A 17,489-nucleotide genomic window follows, 5' to 3' on the forward strand; every position below is an offset into this window, starting at 1 on the left:
GTTCCCAGAACCTCAGTGACCCTTAAGATCAGTCTGGGGGACACTTGCTATCTGTTAGCAGGTGAGGAATTCTGGTTCTATCTCTCCACCCTTCTCCATATACAGGACTTTCCACCCACAGCTAGCCAGCCCTCAACCCAGCTATTTAGCCTAGGAGTATTTTCTGTGAGCATGTGACAACCCAACACCTAGGAAAGAAGCACAGAGAATCTGTCTTCAGCTAGTGTTGTTCATGTCTATGTGTGTATTTGTGTATATGTTTTTCCATTGCAAATCTCTGGATAAATAGTATGCAGGCCATCACAACATCCCAGAACAAGGAAGCATGGAGCCCATGCGTTGTAATTTTTTCTGTCAGAACAGCACGTGACTGTGGGACTGGCTCTTTGCATAAACTCTCAGGTGATTGCTCATAAGGTAGGTGAATTTGGGGTATCATCAGAATCCATCCTTTGCCTTAAATTGCCTTCTGCCTCAGTTTATCCTAAAGCCAGGAGCTCTCACATTAGAAGCCAAATGTAAAGAACCCCATTTTTTAGAAAATACTGACAGGAGAGATTATACATTAAATTTGTGTTACTTGTTAACATCTTTGCCTGAATTAGTTTATCAACTTAGCTGTCCAGTCATTGAGTTAAACTTTAATGAAATGAGACATAAGAAAGAAATATCTGATTTCTTTTGTTAATGAATTGTGTTCCCACAAAATTCATATGTTGAAGCCTTAACTCATATTGTGACTATAGTTGGAGGTATGGCTTTTAAAGAGGTAATTAAGGTTAAATGAGGTCATAAAGGTAGGCTCCTAATCAGGAGAACAGAAGTCCTTATAAGAAGAGGAGGAGACACTCGGAATGCACAGAGAAAAACAAGTTGGCAAAACGAAAACGTGGCCATCTGTAAACGTAGTAGAGAAGAAGCCTCAGGAGAAACCATACTTGTGGACATCTTAATTTTGGATTTGCAGCCTCCAGAATGGTGACAAAATACATTTCTATTATTTAATCCACCCAGTCTATTGTATTTTGATATGACACCCCTAACAAACTAATACAATTTAAATTTTTATTATTAGCTTATTAGTGTTACCAATCTTTAGAATAACCCTTCAAGTCTCACTTTTCCAACTCCCTTCCCCCACAAAAAAGTAAAGAAAACAGGGACACACAGCTCTCCCTGGGGTTCCATTTATTCATCCTTATTATAGCTTTACTATACGGGGTTGAAGATTTTCTAGTCATTCACCTGGTTGTACCAATAGATTGAAATTATTTGGTGGTAAGGACTGTGTCCTTTTCAGTATTTTATTGCTGGCCTGTAGCACAATGCCCATCATATGGTTACACACTCAAAAAATGTTGAATTTAATCAAATTTAATGTATTGAAAGATTGTTATGCATATTTTAGAGATATTCTAAAGTCATCATTTTCCCTTCAAGAACCCATAGACGATGACAATTAGCATCATGATTGATTTGTTTTGTTATTGTCAAGTGGTTCTTTTATTGTTTTATCTTGTAGTAAGTCTGGAATAAGAGAACATTCTACCAGATAAACGATGGTGCTATATTTATAATTGTGTATATCAAATAGTAAAGTTTCTATAGTCATGTGCAACTGTTCCACATGCTACACAAAATTTGCTACCATGTCACATCAGTGGTTAAAATCCCCAAGGCCATCTTATGGCTTCCAGAGAAACATTCCAACAGACATGTTGGCAGATGTGCTTAGTCTTAACATGGCTCCCACCTAATTTTTTTAAGCCTTGCTTAGCTGCTCCATTGCTTTTTTTTAATTTTTATATTTATTTTTATAAAATAAAACTTTTATTTTTATTTTTATTTTTATTTTTATTAGGTAGGCTCCATGCCTAGCATGGAGCCTAACACAGGACTTGAACTCACAACCCTGAGATTAAGACCTGAGCTGAGATCAAGATTTGGACACTTAATGGACTGAGTTACCCAGTCTCCCCATTATTCATTCTTTTTAGAACACACCACATTAAACCTTCAAGAAATTCACTATTCCCTCCCTTTGTCCATCTGGAAAAACTCAATTCATATTTTAAAATTCAGTACAAATGTCATATTCTGTGAAGCCTTAAAGATGATGCAAAGCAGATGGTTTTTCCATTATTTTCCCATAGCATTCTGAATATTCACTGAATGTACAGTCTCCACCTTCTGTTACAATTTCATAGAAATGCCAGCCCCCAAAAGTTCAAAGAAATACTCGTAATAACAACATACCATCACTGAAGATGAAACAATTGTCAAGAAACTTAATAGAATTAGATGATGACTTACAGCCTTTGTTTGGTTCCCTATTTTTGTTGCCTAAGATTTCCGATGTAAAACAGATAAGGCATGATAATCCTCCTTTACTAGGTATGCCTTAAGGAGGACTGAGACTAGCGTGGCTTTCAGATTTACAGAAAACTTGGTTCACTGCAAGATGCTCATCTTCATAATACACATTTTGGTGACAAAATTCTCAGATAAGTTGAAGTTTTTCTGTTGCACCATTAGTTCATTTCCTTCCTTCTTCCAATTGTGTGTCCTTTCTGCATGATAATTGGACAGAGTATTATATAATTCTCACAAGCAATATACATGCCAAATATGATGTTCACTACCAATTTGGAGATTCTTATTCTCAGAGGGCTCATCCAACTATTTTACCTTTGCCCTATGGTGTTTTAGTTTAGTTTTTTATGACATAAACCAACTGCTCTGGAAAATTCTGAGATATACAAGATGTTTCTGACATCACGGAATCCAGTATATTGCTTACATTCATGCGAGGCTTCCTAAATTTCCAATATAAATACATCATATTAGGACTAAAATTTCATAAAACTTACATATTAAATATAGGGACACTGTGGGAAAACATCTAAAGACAAAAGAGAATACAATGCAATGTAAAAGAGTTATCCAAGTCACAAATAAATCAAGGTTTACTATAATTTACAGACATTCAACATCTTGTTCTTGCTCCAATAAATTAGTTTCAATTCATTTTTTATTGTTTCCATTTCAGAACCCTCAATCAGATATGTATCTGCACATGAGACCTACCTGCTTCTATACTCATTTTAGTTTAACTCCACCTGCAGAATAAAACCCAATCTCCCCAGCAATCCATTGCCTTCACATTGTGGCCTGAATTCAGCTTTTAGGATTAGGACTCCAAAGCTTAACCCCACTCTACCTGTATACATGATATTTTATCCTAACCAGACTCCTTGAAAATTTCCAAACACAATATATCTTCATGCCTCTGGGTGTTTTTTTCCTTCTAGCTGTTTCTGCTGCCTGAAATACCCTTCTACACCCAGGTCATGTCTATTCATTCTCAGGGTCCAGCTCAAATTCAATCTCTGTGAATTCTTTACTCCTTCACAGTTAACATAAACTAATTGTTCTTCAGTGGTGTCAGAACACTACACATAGTTCTTTGTTTTCTACAGGTGATGTGCTATTTGACATTTTCATATAGTCTCCATCCTCCTTATTATATACTTAATATCCCCTCTCTCAAGCATCTAAGTGGCGATTTCCCTTCTAACCATCTACCTTATGTTTTCCACTCCTGTAGAACAAAGTGTTATCCTATTTCATGTGAACCAGTCTATGTTGGATATAGATATTAGGATTGTCAGAACAATTTCCATTTTTTTTCATAATGAAAGATACAAATATTTAAAGAACTGATAAATTTTACACAAAAAGGTATTTGCTACTAACAATACAGGAAAAGATATTTTCAAGAGAAACAATAAAGTAAATTTTACAGAGACATTTCAAAAAGTAAAAGCAAAGTTATCTCTTATTTTTAAGGCAGGAGTAAGCTATCATCCTAAATTTTCAGAAATGAGCTCTATACTGTGACTTCAAATTGAAGTCTCTAAAAACTTAGGTAGTAGGAAATTTTGCACTTGCGGCAGCCTAGTATCACAGCCCACCTTACACAATTGAGAAAAATGTGTGTGAGCAAGTACAGAGTTCACAAGGAAGGGGAAAAAAAAGATGTATCTCTGAAACTCTTACGGAAACTAATGTGAGGAAGATAGTCTTTGGGATAAAGTGGTTAAGGTCAACATTTGTCTGGTCTAACAGGACAAATCTTTCCATGGATAAGTAAAATTAACTAAGAGACCCTAAGAAGTAACAACCTAGGGACCTTAGTGACTGAAAGAAAATATGCATTGAAAATCATTCTTCAAAGACTCTGAGGAGTTCTATGGAAAAGAAATTCATTCATCTTTGTTTAACCAGCATTTCACAAACTTATTTAAATGTGGAACACTGTTATTTTTCTGCAAAGTAACCTATCCAGCCGAGTTTAGAGAATTCTGCCTGCCAGAGCTCTCCTGATGTTTACTTTAACCAGATGTGTGTGTGTGTGTGTGTGTGTGTGTGTGTGTGTGTGTGGTGTGTAGAGTAGGACCCTGCATACATTGGAGAAGATATCTGATGCCTTGGGCATTTCCTTCTTGAGGAAGTTTGATAAAGAATAAGAAGTCTCAGTTCTTCTTACTCAAGCCCTGCTCTTTCTAGTTGAGGGAGACCATCCTTACTCTCCATTAGCTCTTGGTCCTGCCAAAAATTGGAGACAAAGAAAAAAGACAGAGAAAATTAAACATCAGAGAAAAGAGAGAAAGAAGAATGGAGTGTAAAAATGAAGAAATGCCTTAAAAACTGAATACCAACAGCAAAACATAAAAAAGTCTCTGCCAGATGTAGCCAGCTAAAGTCTAACCGAAGTTTCAGCAGTGGGCATTCCATCTGTCATATCAAAACATTTTCAATACCATCTACCAATACAGCACTAAATTCTGGACTGCCATTAATGTCAACCCATTTATAATTTTGGCCCACAGCAGTACAAAAAGGCAGATGACAGCCTACTATTTCACACCTGCTGTTGAAATGAATAAAAATGACTGAAACCCTTAAAAGCAGAAAAAAGAAGAAAGGGAAAAATAAAGCCAACAACATTGCACAATAAGGCTGGAGAGAATTCCCTGCCTGCCTTGTGTTTTGAATACCAGGCTTTGGCTGATGTGTCCTTTATAGATATAACAGCAGTAAACACAGTGTGCCCCAGGTCTGGAAGCTGACCTGCTTGGGAATAATTTCTTCTCTCTGCACTTTCATGACTTCTACTGGTCCACACTCTTTCTCTCTTTGACATAAATGAATATGATACACATTTTTCTATAACACCCCTTTGTGAATTTTGACATACATGGTATTGGGAATGTTCTGAGGGACCTATGCCTTCTGAAATGTTAATATTATTTCTTGTACTTCTTTTGGATTCTCTTTACCATTCTCTCTCTAAAAGTATGCAGCACAATGTAAGGACCATAGAGTGTTAGATATTGGCATGGCATCCAATCTTGCTTTCTTCAACCCACCCAACTATAAGTGGAATGTTTCATATAACTTTGAATAATTAAATGCTACGGTTTCTAATCCTTGGCTTTCTCTGACCTGGCCAAGTGTAGTTATAACAGGCAGCTGACTCTCAAAGCATGGATGGCAGATCTCTGCTTTTATTATAATGTTAAGATATCATTTGCCTTTTTTGCTATCTTGACATTTGCACTGATGGTACTAAAGCTATGGGGGGTGAAATTTCTGGCACCTAAGCAAATAATGTTTGTTTTTTGTCTAAAAAATTATCTAGTGGTTTCAGTTTAAATCTCAGATTATTCATAAATCTGTGATTTGGCCATTTCAAGAACAAAGAGAAGTTTTTAGTACATTCAGAGTCTCTTAATGCAGCACAAATCCAGATTATGTAGAATGATATTGAATGGAATGTTCCACTCCTGTTAGATTAAAATCAAAATCACAGAGCTGAAAACAAATCCCAAGTACATACCATTCTAAAGTCTTGATGCAGTGCACGTTCCTCTAGAGCTCAGTTCTCTTTCTCAGAACTCAGGCTATATATAAGGAAGATGAAGAATTCAAGAAAATTTACTTAACTTTGAGATAACAATCTTGGAAGATAATGTTATGACTTTTTCTTTTCTCTCCCTGTTGGGGGGGGGGGAGTGTTTCAATATCAATATACAATTCTTTGTAGAGCTTGGTGGTATCTGCCAGAAAACTGATTCTCATTACCTGGTTAAGCATCTATTAAGACATCATTCTAGCTGATGTGACCTTGGAACTATTTGAGCAGGTGAAAAAGAATTAGAATCTGTAGACAAAAAGAAGGGACATCCATGCATTCATATCACTGAAGTAGCAAAGGTGTATAAAGTAAATTTCCCTTGAACAATTGTATGCATCAAGCATACACAGGCTTGAAGGGACTTGCATGTATTTAACTCAAAAGGCACCTCTGATATTGGAGGATTCCCCAACAGTAAAATACCTTGTATATTACCAAGACTTAGAATGAAAAGAAATGGGATCCCTGGGTGGCGCAGTGGTTTGGCGCCTGCCTTTGGCCCAGGGCACGATCCTGGAGACCCGGGATCGAATCCCATATCAGGCTCCCGGTGCATGGAGCCTGCTTCTCCCTCTGCCTGTGTCTCTGTCTCTCTCTCTCCCTCTGGGACTATCATAAGTAAATAAATAAAAATTAAAAAAAAAATTAGAATGAAAAGAAATAATGAGAAGCTAAGCCATAGAGGACATTCTCCACATCAGAAAACTTATCTCTTATAAGACTTAACACGTACCACTCTGAACCACAACTTGAATGCCCACTACACATAGGTTTTCTATAGGTTCACAATTAAGTAAGAAATACTTGATCTTCTCTATCAGTTTCTTAGGAATCAACCCACTAAAGGAGAAAAAAAGAGGAAGTAGAAAGAGAGTGGTATTCAGAAGCAGGCCCCATTTACCACTACAGAGGTCCCTAATGGAAAGAATTGAGTTTTATCTACAAAAAATGACCTGTTCATTCTAGAAGCAGCCTCCTATGTTTTAAGACATGAGAAGATAAATTTAACAGCAAAATTGAAGGTAATAACCAGAAAAAGGAAATAAAACTATTTCTAATTTGTTCCCCCACTCAGTTCAGACTCCAGTCTATCTTTAATAAAGTTGGTTTAGATCTTAAATATGACAATAGTTACATTGTATATGAAATCCTAGTTCGCACAACATTTGTTCTAATAATATTACTCTAGATTTCCAAATATCCTAAATAAATGAAAATGTCTCCTTGTATATAATACAAAATGCCTACAAAGAAGCATTTTTGTATTTTTTTCCCATACAGCCAATATCTTCCTTTGAATCTCACTAATTCCAGCTGTATTGGTTTTTTCATGTCAATGAAGTTACTGTGAATATTTGTACCTGCAAATAACCAATATGCTATATTTGACCAAGTGCTGTCAGAATCCTCTAATTAAAAAGAATTGGTCTCTGAAACACTCATCCTTGTCACAAATAGGAAAACCTGTCAACAAGGCATATGATTTGTAGAATACAGGAAAAAAAAGGGTAGCAGTATTATCATCCATCATTACTTGGAGAACATGTAGAGGCAGTCTGGCAACATTTGTCCAGAGAGTGAACAGTAGGATACCTCAATTTTCCTGAATTATCTGCCTACTTTTGAAAGACTCTTTCTGAAAAATACATAGGTTGCCTTGTAAGCTTCTGTCAGGAAGCACTGAAGTCTCAAAAGTGAAACTATGGAATTGTGAGGAACCATAGAAGAGATCTTCAAAGCTATTTAATATAGCCTTCATAATTTACAGGTGAATAAATTCTGGCACTGATAAGTTGAATGACTTGCTCAAGGTCCACAGAACTGTGATTCAGACCTCTTAATTGCAATCTAGCCTTTTTTTCCACTAAGATTCCTGTTCCAAATATACATATATATGTTTTTACCTCAAAAGCATTTTACTTACCTCAGAAACATTTCCAAGTCTGAGTCTAAGGAACTTAGGTGAAAACGGGGGATGGGAAGATTCTTACTGTATAAAAGAACACAGACAACAACCAAATTGGTAACCTTTCTCTTTCTGTAAAGTACAAAAGTTAAAATTTGCAGCTGTCAAATAAATGAACATGTAAGAACAGAACACCATTTCACAGTTACTCTTAATTACATAAAATGGTACTTTCTAGGAACAAATGAGATTATAAGGACCATGGTCTCCACCCAATTCAAATTTATAGGCTATCATTCACAGGTATGGAATAATCCCAATATTGAGAGAGCAAAGATGATGGATAACAATGGATTATTCTTTCCTCTAGGAAATATTAGGATCTGAGAGCTTAAAGCATAAGACAACTACTTAGATTCATGGTGGATATTTGTAATATCTTGCATAACTTGACAGTTCGTAACAATTGTCAAAGGAAAGAGGATCCGTAGGGGCTGGAGACCAAAGAGAATGTTGGGAAATAGATTGGTTGTTATTGTCAGAAGGGACTTGTTTGGTAAACTTAAGAAAAAATTGACTGTCTGTTGCTGAAAGAGTATATATAGCAGTGAATTGTGAGTGAGAATTGGGGAAGATCAGTCGCAAGTAATGCTGGGGTAAATAGAGAAATGGAACCAGAATGAACAAATGCATAAAGGCAGCCATGTTGTTGGGTAACAGTGGGTTTATCAAATATTGACAAACATGAAATGATTGTAATCAGTCACTGTCAAAGGAGAACAGGTCCCCTCCTCTCTTTTACAAATGATCCAATTAAAGGAAACATGTTGGCTATAAAAGTCAAAATCAACAATGCACTATACACTGACAACCCATCCAACATATAAAATCAATAGTGCATTCTGCTGCCATCCAGCACAAAGCGACAGTAGCAACTTCCCACCTCTTTAGTCAAATATGACACTGTATCAATCGATCAAAACTCAGTACTTATCGAGCAAGGCTTCTGAAGAATGCAAACTGCATTGTGCGTCAATCCCCCCCTTCACCCCCGCTCATTTTATTTCGATAAATTTTAACTTAAAGGCATAATACCTGAGAATGTTCTCTTGGCACATAGAGTATTTTTGTTTTTTGTATAATCACCACACAATTTGACACTGACTATATTTATGATAAGATTATAAAAACACTGTAGGGCTAGACATGCAAATGACATTGAATCGGAAACCATAATTTTAGTTCTGTCTCCATACCATGGCTTTGTCCAAATCCTTCATTCAGTGTGACAAACAAGACACAGGTGACTCCAATTAGTCAACAGGCTTTCAGTAGAACTAAAAATAATCTGAAAGGGAAATGAACAAGGATTGGATATGGAACAAATTGTGAGTTTGAGAGAAAAAAGGTACAATTCATAACTTAATATTTAGTGTAGTGTGAAAAGGGCAGTGGAGTGGAATCAGGCTCTGACTCTCTGTGTTCTATAACCTTGAGCAAATAAATCTTCTCTGGATCTGAAACTTCTATAAAGTTAAGGTATTAGACTCAGTGGACTGCAGTAACTATGCAAAGACCAAAGTTTTAGTAATTTAACAGTGTTTTTTAAACATTTCTGCTCCCCCCAAATATTCACAGTCAGAAATGCATCTCCATCATGATAGAGTACATAATATAACAAATAAAATTTCATAGACAATATTTACCAGTATTCAATGCAATGCTCTCTAATATTTTCTCTTCTATTAATTCTCATTTTCTTGATAAATGCTGATAAATCACAACGCTCAGTGTGAAAAACACTGTTTTATGACTCTGCTTTTCTTGCTTCCTTCTCCATTCCTCCCTCCTTTTCACCTTCAGAAGTATCCCTACCCTAAATCTAAAACTTTTATTTTTTGTATTTAGCTGAAGTTGTGTTTTTCTCTAAATAGTTTGTATTTCTCCATCCCATAGGACTACCACAATATAGGGACCCTCATTTTGTGCTCATCGGATATGTAATTAATCCCCCAATTCCTTAGCAAGAGGGTTTGAGAACAAGAGTCATGTGAAAAGGGCTTCTATTACCTGAATTTTTAAAAAAATGTTGGGATAATAAAAGGGCAATTGTATAGTTATTTATTGTTTTTTCCAATTTCTACAATGTGCTGAAAGTATGATTTAAGTAAAATTAGGGATACCAACATTTCATAGAGAGTATTCATTCAAGTAATGAAACTATAAAAAAGACTGGAAGGAACTATGTAATAGAAGTATTCTTTTATTTCTTGATAGGAAATTTCTATGTAATTTACAAATGTCTTTTATAATTTATTCTGCTTTCCATATTATGTTTTTAAAAAAAACATGTGATACCTTGATAATTGGAGATACCAATATATAATTTTTATATGTATCACATTCCTGAGAACAAAAGACAAAGTATATTAGAAACTTTTGCAAAATGATTTGGGATAGCGTGTCAAATGTATATTGCATGTCTATCTATCTATCTATCTATCTATCTATCTATCTATCTATCTATCTATCTTTTATTTCCTTTCTTAAAAAGAGTTGGTAGTATACTTAGCTTGACTTTAGCCTCTATTGCCTTTGTATTTCTTAAGGAATTCAGTAGTAAAGTCATTTTGTTACTAGTGATAGTATTTCATTTTCCAAAACCCAAGGTAGCAATGTAAAATAAGTCATAGCCTGACTCCTACCTCTTTCCCTTTATCCAGCATGAATTTTAATATGTGTAAGTTATAGATACAATAGCTGCTACCATGGATGCAGGACTGATTATGTGTCAGCTGTTGTTTCTTCTTCATGTTTGTAATCTCATCACTCCTCACAGTTATCCTAGGAAAGAGTTGTTAACTGTTTTACACATGAAGAAACTGAGGATTGAGAGATTAGATAGGTAGATGTTTTAAGTGGTTAAATTCATTTAGCATGAATTTGAGCAACCACAACAAAAACAATCAAATGGTTTTTTCTCTTCATTTTGACTAATTTACAATGTTTGTTGCACTAAATCCTCATGAATTGTTGAGTTAGTACTATCATATTCATAACTTTATGTGCAAGAAAAGGAGACAAAGAAATGGCAAGAGAATCGGTAATAAAGAGTGAAGTGGTAATGTGTATTTAGTTCTCAATAAAAATTCACTTCTCTTCATAAAAATTTTAATCAGATTGTTTAATTTTATCTTTTAAACTTTATTGATTCCCATAGGGGCTTGCAGAATTTTGTCTCCAAGTTTCCTTCCCTTGCAAAAATGAGGCAGGTATGGGTTTACTAATGACTCTGCCTTCTTTTGAAAGACATTTAGGAAAAAGAAAAAAATATATATATATATACATACACACTTTTTAGAAATAGAATAAGGAATCAAAAATATACTTGTTTATCAATATTTTATATTTTTGACTATAAATTGGCAAACAATAATAATTTTACAATATTATTAACAAAATATGAACAAATGAATCTGTTGAAACACTGCCAAGGTAGGACTTATCAGGTCACTTCACCTTCTCTTTAGTAAGTCTGCTCAACTATCCTCTCTACTACAAAGCGTTCTCTGGTTAGTACTATAGCATCTATATGCCATTGTGCTGTCTTCCTCAGGATTTTGTCTTATTCCATATAAAACTTTTATCAGAAATTCTCCTCTAGGATTTTGATAGATTCCTGTCTCACATTTAGGCCTTTCATATTTTTGTGTTTGGTGTAAGTAAGAAAGTGGTCCAATTTCATTCTTACTCATGTGGCTATCCAATACTCCCAACACCATGTATTGAAAAGACTGTCTTTTTTCCACTGGACATTCTTTCCTGCTTTGTCAAAGATTAGTTGACCATAGAGTTGAGGATCCATTTCTGGATTCTCTATTCTTTTTCATTGACCTATGTGTCTATTTTCATGCAGGTACCATACTGTTTTGATAATTTCAGCTTTGTAACACAGCGTAAAGTCTGTTATTGTGATGCCTCCAGTTTTGGTTTTCTTTTTCAACATTATTTTTGCTATTCAAGGTCTTTTGTCGTTCCATACAAATTTTAGAATTGTTTGTTCCAGCTCTGTGAAAAAATGCTGGCGGTATTTTGATAGGGGTTGCACTGACATGTAGATTGCTTTGGGTAGCATAGACATTTTAACAATATTTGTTCTTCCAATCCAAGATCACAACTAACACCAAAGAAATACAAATTTCTATATACTATAAGAGAATATTTTGAGCAATTATTGTATGGCAACAAATTAGATAATCTGGAAGAAATGGATAAATTCCTAGAAACATATAAACCTACCAAAACTGAAACAGGAAGAAATGGAAAACCTGAATAGACTCAAAACCAGAAAAGAAATGGAATCAGTAATAAAAAATCTTCCAACAAACAAGAATCTAGGGATGCATGGCTTCCCAGCAGAATTCTACCAAACATTTAAAGAAGAATTAATATCTATTCTTCTGAAACTTTCAAAAATAGAAATTGAAGTAAAACCTCCAAATTCACTGTATAAAACCAGCATTACCTTGATATCAAAACCAAAGATCCTACTAAAAAGAAGAATTATAGATCAATATCCCTGATGAACATGGATGCAAAAATTCTCAACAAGCTACTAGCTAATAGGATCCAACAGTACATTAAAAGGATTATTCACCATGACCAAGTGGGATTTATTCCTGGGCTGCAGGGGTGGTTCAACATCTGCAAATCAATCAATATGATACACCACATCAGTAAAAGAAAAGGATAAGAACCATCTGATCCTCTCAATAGATGCAGGAAAAGCATTTGACAAAATACAGTATCCATTCTTGATAAAAAAAAACAAAACAAAACTCCACAATGTAGACATAGAGGAAATATACCTCAGCATAATAAGAGCCATATATGAAAGCCCCACAGCAAATACCCTCACTGGGGAAAAAGCTGAGAGCTTTTCCCCTAAGGTCAGGAACACGACAGGGATGTCCACTCTTACCACTGTTCAACTTAGTGCTGGAAGTTCTAGCCTCAGCAGACAACAAAAAGAAGTAAAAGGCATCCAAATTGGCAAAGAAGTCAGTTTCATTCTCTGCAAATGACATGATATTCTACTTAAAAAACCTAAAAGACTTCACCAAAAAATTGCTAGAACTGGTACAGGAATTCAGCAAAGTCACAGGATATAAAATCAATGCACAAAAGTCTGTTGCATTTCTATATACTAACATTTAAGCAGCAGAAAAAGAAATAAAGGAATTGATCTTGTTTATACTTGTGCCAAAAATGATAAGATAACTAGGAATAAACCTAACTAAAGAGGTAAAAGATTTGTACTCTGAAAACTATAGAACACTGATGAAAGAAATTGAGGAAGACACAAAGAAATGGATAGATATTTTTTTAAAAAAGACTTCCATGGATTCATCATTAGAAGGAGCTGGTATGGAGATAATGAAGAAGAAAGTTACCTGAATTCCACCTTCCTCAGAATATGCAATATGCCTTTTAGCATACTCCCAATGAAATAAAACTATGTATAGGAAAGCCCATCACTAAAGATTTCTCACCTCACTTTCTGGGTGGAATCATCCATGAAACCTGGGATGATTAGAATTGGAAGAGACCTTAGAAGTAAACCATTTCAAGTGACAAAATGAAGATAACAGTTTATGATATGGTATACAAGGAAATCTTCCTTAAAAACATCTAAGAAAACCCCTGAATGATCTCATAAATGTTTTTAAATTCCATCTGCAAATCCTTCTGGGTACCATGAATGTTTTCTTTGATCTGCCTGTCACAACTAGAAAAGACAAATGGGTCAAGCTCTGAGTCCTCAGTTCCACATCAACATACACAGCAACTGGTTCTCAACAGGGGGGTTCCAGATTAGGTTTTCTAGGAGAAAAACATACTGCTGATTAAAACCATTGATCCCAAAGTAATTTAGAAACATAACCAAAGAGATGAGAGAGATTCTATATGTTCTTCTATTCTACTCTTTTCTGTGTTGGTGTATCTATTCGACCAATGCAGTGATCTCACACCTTAGGTATGGAATATATTTAAGAGTGGTGGTGGTAAGGAATTTAATGAGGCACTGAGGCTATTTTTTTAAAATCCATACCAGTATGAAGGCCTTAAAAAAAGTTCACTTTATGGTCAAAGCACTCAAGTTAGCAGGCCTACAGTCATTTCAGTGGCGTGAGCCATTTCTGGGACTGCTTTTTGCGATTACCTTCAAAACAAAGCATGTTGTTTCAACAATTCTCCATTACGGCAAAAGTGTGTCTTTAAACATGGTTTTGGTTTTTCACAATTAAAATGATAAGTGGAATTAATTCTGATAAGTGTGAAATCTGAAGTTATAAAAACATTTGGACTTTAAACAGGCCATGGTTAAAAATTAATGAGAGGGATTTCTTTTATGTGCTGCTGGGAGCAAATTCTGAAAGGAATACCAAGAAAGATTTAGATTCTGACTGCAGGAACTGATTGAATAGGTGTTGTTTCTTAACACTATCAAATTGAAAGGCTAACACTGATTTGGATACAAGAAATGTCTTGCTGTAGGGGAGACTCCAATTTGAACCAAAGAAACCTGGATTAGAATTCCATTTCCTCTATTTCCGATTTGTGGGACCTGGAAACTTAACATATCTGCAACTCTCTTTCCTCATCCGAATACAGGCTCTTTTGAGAGAAAAAATATGCTTTGTATAAAGCACCAGCTCAGTTTTGGTCATGATATATGCTCATAAATTATAGATAGACATTATCCTTAATATTAAGGTACATTTGTTTGGACTATTTATATGGACTATTTATAGTTTGTAGTCACATTGTTATTAGGCTATGTACTGAATGAATATATATATATATATATATATATATATATATATATATATTCATTTTTTTTTTTTATCTCCCTAAGGTAAAGGCCTGATCTTAGCAAAAATTTCAGGTAGATTTTGAAAGATGCCTTTTCCCTTTCTAACAAAATCTCTTTTCTATGCTACTTTCTGTGGTATATACCTCTTTGAAGATATTCATATGCTTTTTCTAAAATGACCCCTCTCATTTTTCAGCCAGGAGATTTGAGGCACAGAGAACCTCCCTGCTTTATCCAAGGCCACACACAAGTTAACTGTCTTCTAGCAGCAAGTCAAGTGATTTTGCCACTCTACCATCTGCTTCTTACCCTACCAGAGTATTTTTAAAAAAATATTTTATTTATTTATTCATGAGAGGAGAGAGAGAGAGAGAGAGAGAGAGAGAGAGAGAGGCACAGACACGGGAAGAGGGAGAAGCAGGCTCCATGAAGGGAGCCCAATGCGGGACTTGATCCCGGAACATGCCCTAGGCCGAAGGCAGGCGCTAAACTGATGAGCCACCCAGGGATCCCCCCTACCAAGGTATTGAAAGGATTAACATTCACAATGAGCCATCTTTATGTATCTAACTAAACCTGTTTGATCTTCATACCCACAACCCTAATATTAAGTATTATAATAGTCTCACCTGACTTGTGAGAATACTTAAGTTTGGAAAGGAACTGGCACAAAGTCAAACGGTGAGAAAGCAGCAAAACTGGGTTTGAATCCAGATCTTCTTGAAAGAAAACACAAATTCCAACATGTCATTTACCACAGAGATAACAGAGCATGGGTGCGCCAGGCTTTAAGAAGCTCTAAAAGACACTTGATGCTATGAAATATGTGAATCACGTGAATCAAAATATGATAGTGGGATGACATTTGTTCATGCTCATCCCCACCTCCACTGTTCATATTCCAGTTCTAGATGTAAGAGATATGCAATCATGTCCTTTTCCTGCAAAAGCTTTCTTGCAGCTCGTTGTTGAACTCCACCAGTCATGACCTGAAGAGTGGAAGGGCCACTGAGTTTTGTAGTGATTGAATTTAATGAGTTCTGTAGCCAAGCCATTATATAAATGAGTATATATTAATTTGTTTTTTCCTTTCAAACTTAGCCATGTATGTCTTTAGTCTTTGAAGTACCAGAGCCATTTACCTGTCTGCCTTTTAGGGACACTGATGAGACATTCTCCTTCTCTGTATCCATATTTAGTACTTAGTCATAGCCTCATCAGACACTGGTGTACATCCGTAGTCAAGCTCATTGCCCAGTGAGAAAGCCTGAGTAGTTCAGAGCAGTACTGTCCCAGTGCTCAAAATTGGCTCTGTGTGCGAAAACTAGGAGATTGGCTTTCATATGTAGTGGTCATTGGGGTTGGTGAACAGATGTGTCATCCCATCACATTAAATATCTTCTAAGAATCAGGCTCTAAGGTAGTATAATCCTCCCAGTTCCCAACTATGACACCCTGTCTCCTCTGTCACAAGACTTGTGTCCATACTTTCTTGCCTTTCTTTTGCACCGGAAGTTATAGACATGGAGGAGCTAAGGAGAGAAGGAGCCAGGGATACCTTGGTAGGCTGTTAGTGAAGAGCCCTATAGAAGGAAATATGACTTAAATTAGCCCAGCATCTGTGCTCAGCATCTCAGATTCTCAAACCCTTACAGGGGTCAGATGGACAATAGAGGATTTGAGGGTTTGCAGATCTGGTCCAACATCTTTCTACCTCAGCAGGGCTCACAGTGTTTAAAATGCACATATTCTTTAATAAATAATGCATGGGGGAGACACTTTTCCATAGTAGCCACTCCATAAATGTCTCTTGGCTTGACCAATGGTCTAACAGAGTAAGGATTATAAACCATCTAGCAAAGTGCTGGCATTTGAAAGCACTTTTTATACTCCAGCACAATGTTAGGTACTCTGAAATACATTAGAAGTTTATGAACAGCCTCGGTTACAATTAGCTAAAAGAAATTGCGTGTGGTTTACTTTTCCACTGGAAAAAAAATCCCAACCTCAGCCATTAAATAAAAGGAGAAAATTCATTTCAGCTTCATTTTCTCTCAGCCTGTATATTAATATCTTGATTTCCCTGATAGTATCTAGGCATAAAAGTTATGTTTCCAATTTTTCATTTAGATGAAAGATATTCCACATTGCCTGCTACACCACTAAGGACTAAGTAAATGCTCTTCAGCTTTCCTTTAAAAAAATAATAACCCACACTTACTTGGATGATTTTCTCTACCGTGGCTGGAGAGAAACCAGTATTGGGGCTGTGGCAACATTGTTAACCACACAAATGACCTTCTAATTGCAAAGACCTCCTGTCTCAACTGGGATATCACTTCTAAAATCATATCCTGGTAATTTATTCTCTCCATTCCCTGAAGAGCTGGCTTGAGGTCAATGTCACCATGTGAGAGACAGCTTCTCTCTTGCTACAGCTACAGTAAACTGTCATTTTCTTTTATTCTTTCATTCTCCTTCCTCCTCCCTTACTAATCTGTTTTAAAAGGAATTTCACATCAGACTTGGTCAAATGATGATGATTTCATCTCCTCCAAATGGCCCTCCCTGGAGACGATTAACCAACAATTATGAGTTCCCATGAGATCACAGAGAGGGCCTCTTAGTTGGGGACCAACCACCCCAAAAGCAGACCATGGAACATCAGAAATGCAGTAGTTTCCAATAAATTGCAAAAGAGTAGATGATAGCAAATTATCTTACCT

At 35.9% G+C, this 17,489-nt stretch overlaps 2 long non-coding RNA genes across 3 annotated transcripts in view; one reads left to right on the plus strand and one right to left on the minus strand.

Moving 5' to 3' along the window:
* Nucleotides 1-17,489, plus strand: part of LOC112647837 (uncharacterized) — a 73,433-nt gene that overhangs the window by 3,205 nt on the left and 52,739 nt on the right. The window lies entirely within an intron of this gene.
* On the minus strand, nt 1,936-17,318 carry LOC112647836 (uncharacterized). The gene is made up of 5 exons (XR_003128511.3): nt 16,985-17,318; nt 9,143-9,234; nt 7,905-7,970; nt 5,903-5,966; nt 1,936-2,570 (listed from the first exon to the last, which is right to left on the minus strand). It is a non-coding gene; the product is annotated as an uncharacterized LOC112647836 (long non-coding RNA).

Source organism: Canis lupus, chromosome 7 (assembly GCF_003254725.2).
Source record: "Canis lupus dingo isolate Sandy chromosome 7, ASM325472v2, whole genome shotgun sequence".
NCBI classification, from domain to species: Eukaryota; Metazoa; Chordata; class Mammalia; order Carnivora; family Canidae; genus Canis; species Canis lupus.